A 6,781-nucleotide genomic window follows, 5' to 3' on the forward strand; every position below is an offset into this window, starting at 1 on the left:
GATGATCCAATGATTGATGTTTCTATTACCTCTGAGAGGTAATAGATACAACATTCAATTATAGCATAGCAAATAAAGAAACCAAAGATTTTGGCACCTATCATTTATGAATGGAGTTGTTTTCTTGTATATGTATTCTCATTAAACATTTAAATTTGAAATATTTGTAAAAAGTTGAATTCTGGTAGTAGATTTTTCGAAATTGTTATGAAGTTCAATATTTAGACTATAAATGTATGCTTGGTTTTTAATTTAAGATTATCTTGGAAATTTTGAACTTATGTTGAGATTCGAATCATATGCTATAGTAATTTGAGATTTCAAGGCACACATTTTTTTTCACCCCATTACAACATGTGTTTTGAACTTTTGATAGGTTTCATTTATTTTGCAGTTTGAAATTCTAATTTTTGACATCCAAGCGCAAATTAGTTTTGGTTGTACGTTTTATTTATTTTGGTAGGTGTGCCCCTTGCACTATAAAAAAGGGTCATCCGCGCACTCTCTTCACCGCCGGTTAAAAAATAACCGATAGTGATAAGGTATCACTGCCGGTTCACAAGGTCTAATAGCCGATTAATCATTTAGGCACCTTTGAGAACTGCCAATGATACACATTATCACTGATAGTTTTAATTATAAACCGGCGACGATACAACATAGTCAGTTAGTATCATGGACCAACAATGATAAAGAAGTATCATTGCTGTTTGGTTTCTAAAATTGGCAGGGATGTGTCACATTATATAGTCATTTTTTGGCCCCTAAGCCTGAGCAGAACAAGGGAGCTCTGTTATGCTCGGTGGCTTTGCTCGATACGCGACTGCTGTTTGTGGCGACCTTGCACGGCGAGACTTCAAGTTTTGGTGGAATCCACATGACCTAGGTGCTAGATTTACCTAGAGGCTTCAAAATTGGAATCTAAGTTAGTAAGTTCATCTATATTTTATTTGTACTTAGATTTACTTACTAGACTGCTCTAGATTTTGAAAATCGATGCTTGTTCTATGATGATGAATTTTGAAGGAGCTAGAGTTTAAATTAACTTAGTGAATTTAAGAAACTCAATTTAGGTATACATTATCAAGATTAGTAAGTTCATCTACATTTTATTTATACTTAGATTTATTTATTAGATTGCTCTAGATTTTGAAAATAGGTGCTTATTCCATGATGATGAATTTTGAAGGAGCTAGAGCTCCAATTGACTTAGTGAATTTAAGATAATCGATTTTAAGTTTTTATAATTTAGTTATGAATTTATTTAGCATTATATTCTGTTTTATTGATAATAATTAATTAAATTGAAAGTTATTTCATATTAATTCAATGGATTTATAATAATTGATAAAATTGTAGATGGATGAATATAGATATATGATGCTGACCGTAGCGGCCTAGAGTTTTCTAATGGAAGCTTTTTTTAGCATTGTCGTGGCATACAAGTCAAATAATTGTGATGATGATATATGCTGTCCATGCACTAATTGCAAGAATGAAAAGAAGTTTTCAAGTATAGAGCATATCCATGCACACTTGCTTCGGAGGGGTTTCAAGCCTGGCTACACCCGTTGGACCAAACACGATGAAGATGAGGAATTTGAACATCAAGGGTAACCCACTATCGAAGAAGACAAATGCAACGATATGATGGGTAATGAAGATAAGGATATGTCGACGTTCAAAGATACTTTGGTCCAAGACGATGAAGATGCCATAGATCAGATATTGCACGATGAGGAGGGGGACTTCACTAGAGAGAGACAATATTAAAAGTTTCAGCATATGATAGAGGGCTCTAAAACACCCTTATTCCCGAACTGTAAGGATGAGCACACAAAACTGCATACGTTGCTGACACTGCGACAATTGAAGGCTAGCAATGGTTGATTAGATAAGAGCTTCAACGAGTTGTTATGATTATTGGGTGACTTGCTACCAGAGGAAAACATGTAGCCTGAAACCATGTATCAGGCCAAGCAATTTGTTTGCCCATTGGGATTGGAAGTAGAGAACATACATGTATGTCCAAACAACTGCATACTGTATCGCAAAGAGTGCAGAATTCAATGCATGTCCGGTGTGCGGAGCAGCACGATACAAGTGGTGCAATACAATGCATGTCTGCTAATGTTGTGTGGTATTTCCCTATAATCCCCCGTTTGAAGCAATTATTTGTGAATAAAAGGCATGCCCAGTTGATGCGATGGCACACCGAAGAGCACAAGAAAGACGGAATACTCAGACACCTTGCTGATGGCATGCAATGGAGGAACATCAATAGAAAATAAGAAAATATTCGCACATGACGTGAGGAATATAAGGTTCGAGTTGAGTATAGATGGGGTGAATTCTTTCGGCAATATGAGCAGTAGTCATACCACTTAACCTATGACTTTGTGTATCTACAACCTTTCACCTTATATGTGTATGAAGTGGAAGTACCTTATGTAGGACCAAGAGCAATGACTATAAGGGGGGGGGGGTGAATAGGCGCATAAACAAATTTCGTACGAAATTGATAGCCTTCTCCTATTCTTGAACCCAACGTACCTCGAAACCACATGTGAAAGCAGGAGAGACAAGAATAGATTGCAAGACTTCCAAAACCAATGCTCCTCTTTGATGGAAGAGAACTCTAGGTTCCATTTTATGCCACATCAAGATTCATAGCGCAAGAAGGCAATCAACTTGAAGAAAAACTCCTAAACACAAGAGAACTGGCAACCAGAAGAATATTAACCCTCTAGCAAGATTCTCCAAGTTGATGGATTCAGAGGATTGGAATGGTTAGAGACCAAATATGAGAATATTAACCCTCTAGCTTAAGAAGAACACCTCTTACAGGACCCAAAAGGAGTAGCTCTCAAGAAAAATAAAAATCAACAAGAAAACACCAAAAACTTACACCAAAATATGGGAGCCAAAAGCAGGAGACTAGAAGGAGATAAACTCAAGCATATGCAAAAACACTTTCTTCATTAAGCTCAGAGGAACGCCCTCTTTTGGCAGATTACAAAGTGCTATTATCACAAAAACTCTCACCTAAACATAGGCTAAGCACTTCTATCTCTCTCTCCACATAACACAAGTGAAAGGCTATCAAAACTCTCAAAAAACTCACAAAGGATCTACCTATTCCACTAGCCATACCCTTCTATTTATAGGCCAAGGGGGCTTGCTTAACTCTTAAGCAATCTTGTCCCTAAACTGCCATTCACTCCCACCTACCATCGGGGGTAGTTTCGTCTGAATTTTTCTCCGTCCATCAGATGGCCATGACGCCTTCATGATTTAGTTTCGCCTCAACGTAAGCTTTATGATGATGCCACATGCACTCTATCCTTCTGCGGTTTTTGAGGACAAACCGAAAAACCGCCTTGCATGCTTCTTAAAGCGTGACTCACAGCCACTTGCTTACACCTTAAGCAAGTCTTCAGATGCCGACGCGTGTCATCCATCTTGCGATCTTGACTGCTGGTAAGTCTCTCTCACTCTTGATCTCTTCGGACCACCTTGTCACTTGCACCAACATCCCCTTCATTTGACTTCGTCTACACACCATTTTCATCCTTCCTTTCATGCTTTGCTTGACCTCCATATGTACAGCTAGAATCACCCTCGACTCCGCTCGACTCCCTCAATCATCCGGCATCAAGCTCCCCGCTTAGACCCGATCTTCCAGCTGTCGGCCACCAAGTTGCGTCCACCACCTACACACCATGAGACAAGCAAACATGTGATTCTAACACTATTTAACTCCATCACAAGTTAGTCGAAATCAAAATCCCTGCAGAAATAACAATTCGCTAAAAAATCATGAACGTTGGATGATCTGATGTTCGCTCCTCCTAAGCGCCGGACCATCCAGTGTGTTAAACTAACTCATTAGACTAGCCATCTTGCATTCCTCTCTGCAAGAGATGCTCTGGCGTGCTGTTCATTTCATCACCAAACCATCTGGCGTATATATCTTCATCGGACCACCATTTACATCCTCTCTACAAGAAATGCTCCGACATATTCTTCAGCTTTTACATCTTCCATCGCCGGACCATCCGACGCATGTGAGTCCACTAGAGCCAACTTGCAATCTCTCTACAAGAAATGCTCCGACGTTCATTGTGCCTATCGCTGGACCATTCGACGTGTACTTCAATTTTTCTTCTGAGTTGAAATGTTATGGCGTGTACTCCGTCTGAACTCGGACCATTAGGCGTGTTCAAAATCCCAGGTGTCGGACCATCCGGCGTGTATAATTTTTCTGGACTTAGATACAAACACGCCAACTCTATTTTCTATGCACTTTGGTTAGTGATTATTGCAATCACGGTACATATAAATGCTTATACAATCTAACAATTATCAAACCAAATCAACACACTTGTCAATCACTCATCATATATAAACTAAGGCACATTTCCACTTGGTTTCTCAATCTCCCCTTTGATGAGTGTATTGACAACTCTTAAAGCACAAAGATTTTGATTTGAAGAAATCCAACAAGAGAAGCTCATCCAAGTGACAAAAAACACAAGAAAGTGCATAAAATGTTACTTGCATAAGAAGGTTTCAAAGACTCGAAGAGAGGTAGAGACAAGCCAAATGAAAAAGCTCCCCCTTGATGAATGCACAAATTTCTTTGTGATTTAGTTCATAAGTTCTCCCCCTTTGGCAATGCAAACATGAAGGGCAAAAGTGCCATGAAGTGCATGAATATGCAAATCTAATGATCTTTCACAAGTAGACCACAAAGCATTTGCACAAGCTAGAAATATCAAATGGCTATGGAGAGTAGAATGCGGAGCTCCCAATTGCACAAAAGCTCGAAAAGATACAATTACACAAGAACATAAAGCTACCCAAGCTAAACTAAAGAATTATTGGCTCATTTAGGTACACATAGCCGAATCATGTTAAATCAAATCGCCACATAAGCATCCACTTGTGTCGAGGTAATACAAGCATTAAGAATTAGAGAACTTCAATCTCAAACTGGGCAATCACGCATTTAGGAAAGAAGGCTTTGCAAACGATCACATATGAAACCAAGACTTAGTTAGATCAAGTGATTAAAACAAAATTGAAATTTTTTGGCACTTTTTATTTTTATTTTTATTTTTATCCTCAAGTTGCCACTTATCCAAGCGAAGTGTCGCGTGACTAGGTACGGCAAACATCTCGAGGCTTGAAGACAACCATATTGGATCACATTTGAGCACAAGAAACTTGATTCTACAAGATTTTTCAATGTTCACAAGTTATCAAATTATCACAAGATCAAGTCAAGTAGTGTCTTTACGATACAAGGAACATATGTTCCTCGAAGGTTCTATCATGAGCTAAACATTTGATAAAGATAGAAAATATAGTGTAATGTTCCTCAATCCACTGTCTTGAACCAAGAAGCCTAGAGAAAAATATTCATTAAACTAGTCTTAACACAAATATTGACTAAGCTAAAGCAATTACGAACATGATAATCAAGACTGTAGCATTTCATAGTTTACATGATTCATAAAATTGCCCAGTATCATCTTTAGAAAAGCTAGCTTGCCTGAAATAATTCATGTTAAAGCATCAAGAAGAGCCTAAGATTAAAACATTGCTCCGCACAACTAATCAACTTAGTCCAAAACCAAGTCTAGCAAACTGAAACTGCTAAAGACATACAAGCAAAAGCTTGACTACTAAGTTTATCTTACAAGATGTGATGCAATGCAAATGCAACAAATGTAAGATAGAGTATTTACAATTGCTACTCCCCCTCACACAATACTATAGGGATGGCAAACTACAAGCTCTCCCCTTAGAAAGGCAAATATGGAAGTATCGAGAGGTTTGGTGAAGATATCAACAAGCTGGTTTTGGATATCTATGTATCTCAACTCAGTGTCTCCCTTCTCATTGTGGTCTCTCAAAAAGCGGAATCTCACATCTATGTGTTTGGTTCTAAAATGTTGAAATTGGTTATTGGCTAGGCGTGACACACTCTTGAAGTTTAACTCAAAGTCTCTTAAAGTAGCAAATATCCATAAAATCTGAGAACAACAGCTAGCAGTAGCAACATATTCAGCTTTAGGAGTTGACTGCGTAACACTAGACTGCTTGCGAGAAGATCAACATACAATGGAAGTACCTAACAAATGACAATTATTGGAGGTACTTTTCCTATCAATTCTACACCTAGCAAAATCCGCATCCAACAAACCACGAAGAGAGAGAGAGAGAGAGAGAGAGAGAGAGAGAGAGAGAGAGAGAGAAGATAGAGAAAACCAAAGACCATACTCAAGGGTGTGCTTGAGGTACCCGAGTATGCGCTTCACTACTTAGAGGTGAGACGTCCTTAGTAAAGCTTGGAAGTAGGAACACAAGTAGACGACAAAGTGAATGTCAGTTCTTGTCATCGTCAAGTACTAGAGGGAGCCAATCATTCTCATGTACTCGCGCTGGTCTACCTCCTCGCCATCTTTATCCGGATCAAGCATGGTCGAGGTAGCCATCAGTGTCGCCAAGGGCTTCGCACCACTCATGTTAAATTTCTTCAACAAGTCCTTGGTGTACTTCAACTAGTGGAGGAATGTACCTTTCTTGCATTGCTTGATTTGCAGTCCAAGGAAGAAGTTGAGATCTCCCATCATCGACATCTCAAATTCCCTACTCATAGTTTCTGTAAACTTGGCAACAAGAGTATGAGAAGAGCCACCAAAAATAATATCATCCACATATTTCTGAACAAATAGAAAATCATTGCTATGTCTAAAGGTGAACAAGGTTTTAT

Source organism: Phragmites australis, chromosome 20, assembly GCF_958298935.1.
Source record: "Phragmites australis chromosome 20, lpPhrAust1.1, whole genome shotgun sequence".
Taxonomy (NCBI): Eukaryota; Viridiplantae; Streptophyta; class Magnoliopsida; order Poales; family Poaceae; genus Phragmites; species Phragmites australis.